We start from the raw sequence: 2756 nt of genomic DNA on the forward strand, positions 1-2756 counted from the left end.
TTCTTTGAACCCGGCACATAAGTCACGGTAAAATGGAACCGCGCAAAAAATAGAGCCCATCTGGCCTGCCGTGCATTTAATCTCTTCGCCGACCCAAGATAAACCAAATTCTTGTGATCGGTAAATACCTGGACTGGCCTTCTGGCCCCCTCCAGGAAATGACGCCAATGTTCGAACGCTAGTTTTATTGCCAGTAGTTCTCTATCTCCGATGTCATAATTCCGTTCAGAGGCAGAGAATTTCTTAGAAAAGAAGGCACAGGGATGCGTACAATCCTCGAACTCCTGAGAAAGTACTGCACCCACCCCCACCGAGGAGGCATCCACCTCCACTCGGAAGGCCAACCTCTCATCCGGCTGTCTCAAAATGGGAGCGGAGGAGAATCGCTTCTTCAATTCTTCAAACGCGGCTAGCGCCTCTGGCGACCACTTAGCACAGTCAGCCCCCTTCTTAGTCAAGTCCGAGATGGGTTTCACAACCTCAGAAAATCCCTTAATAAACTGGCGATAATAGTTGGAGAATCCCAAGAACCGTTGGACCGCCTTTAGGTTCTCAGGTCGCGGCCACTCCAAGACTGCCCTGACCTTCTCAGGATCCATCTCGAACCCCTTGTCCGATAGGATATAGCCAAGGAAACATAATTTATTGACCGCGAACACACATTTCTCCAGCTTAGCACTTAATTGGTTAACCCTCAGGAGATTTAAAACCTCTCTCACTCTCTCCCAATGAGTCTCCAAATCCGGGGTGTAAATGAGTATATCGTCCAGATAGACCACAACCCCCCTCCCTATGACGGCACTTAGTACATCATTAATAAAATTCTGAAAAAACGCGGGCGCATTGGTTAGACCGAAAGGCATCACCAGATTCTCAAAGTGTCCTAGGGGTGTGTTAAACGCTGTTTTCCACTCATCCCCCTTCTTGATTCTCAGCAAGTTATACGCCCCACGTAAATCTATTTTACTAAACCAGCGGGCTCCCGTAATCTGGCTGAAAAGATCCGAGATCAACGGGATGGGATAGGGATTCCGCACCGTGATTTTATTAATCTCCCTAAAATCCAAACAAGGGCGCAACCCTCCATCTTTCTTCTTTACAAAGAAAAACCCCACTGCTACTGGGGACTTAGATGGGCGAATATGCCCCACCTCTAGACTCCCCTCAATATACTCTTTGAGCGCCTCCCTCTCCGGAATAGTGAGATTGTACAACCGTGTCTTGGGTAGCACTGCATTAGGTATAAATTTAATCGAGCAATCATAGGTGCGATGTGGTGGTAATGTCTTGGCTGCCCTTTCCTCAAAGACCTCCCTGAACTCACATATTTCTTGAGGCAAATTGTCTATAGACAAAGACATAACGGATATGGGCAAACATCGACCATTACACCCATGCCCCCAAGAAACTACTGTCTCGGTCTCCCAGTTGATAATAGGGTTATGTTGCTTCAGCCAGGGCCACCCCAACACTACTTGTGCTGGTAACTTAGATAACAAGAACAAGTCAATCTCTTCCCTGTGGCCACCCACAATAAACTCCAGACCCTCCACCTGTTTGGAGATGACAGATTGCTGTAGAGGGGTCTTATCAATAGCCCACACCGGTATCTGAGACTTCAAGACCAAAGGACTCACCCTTAGTTGCTCGCAAAACTCTGAGTCAATAAGGTTGACTGCCGAACCACAATCAACCAAAATCCGGCACTTCTGCCCATTTACCCATCCATCAAGGGTCAACCCGGCAGTCTGAGTACAGGAAATATGCACACCTCCCTCCTTAGTAGGTTTTCTCCCTTTACTCTCAATAGACCTGGGGTTATTACCCTCCTTGGCGAACCATTCTCTGGAGGGGCATACCCTTGCTACATGTCCCATCCCTCCACACACAAAACAGCGTACTGTGCGGGACCCTTCACTCTTGGGTCTAGCACTTCGCACAGTGGCCCCAATCTGCATGGGTTGGTCCCCCGGGTCCTCTCCAAAAACAGAGAATTGAGGAGGGCTAACCCCCCCAGGACTCCTGTCTCCACGCTCCCGGAGGCGCCGTCCAACTCTAATTGCCAGCTGCATGGCCTCATCTAGATCTCCCGGAACAGGGTGAGAAACTAGATGGTCTTTAACCTGGTCCGAGAGCCCTGTCTCAAACTGACTAAGTAGAGCGGGGTCATTCCAGTGTACTTCTGCTGCCCACCTACGAAACTCTGTGCAATATTTCTCTATAGCGTGATCCCCTTGCACCACACGTCGTAGGTTATACTCAGCCGTGCGTACCCTGTCTGGGTCGTCATACAGTAACCCCATTGTGGAGAAAAATGCCTCTACAGTTAGTAAGCAAGCTGAGTCGGCTGGTAACGAATGTGCCCAGATGAGGGGATCATCTCTCAATAAAGTAATAATAATCCCAACTCTCTGTACCTCAGAACCGGAGGAAAACGGACGTAGCCGGAAATACAAAAGACAGTCCTTTTGAAATCGGAAAAAATCTGACCTCTTACCTCGGAAGGGTTCAGGTAAGCTGACTTTTGGCTCCAGAGGCCGACCCACAGGGGCGCTACTCACCTGCCTCTGTATGCCCTCCACCTGAGAGGCTGTGTGTTGAGCCAACTGCTGTACTTGAGATACGCCAGAAGCTTGGATGGCATCCATTCGTAGCTTGATCCCCTCCATTTCAGTGGAAATCTGCTGCACCGCCTGGTACAACTGTTTCAGGTCCGTCATAATGCAAACGAACCTTTTTTTTTTTTTTTTTTTTAC

The sequence above is a fragment of the Leptodactylus fuscus genome, chromosome 6 (genome assembly GCF_031893055.1).
Source record: "Leptodactylus fuscus isolate aLepFus1 chromosome 6, aLepFus1.hap2, whole genome shotgun sequence".
Lineage (NCBI taxonomy): Eukaryota > Metazoa > Chordata > Amphibia > Anura > Leptodactylidae > Leptodactylus > Leptodactylus fuscus.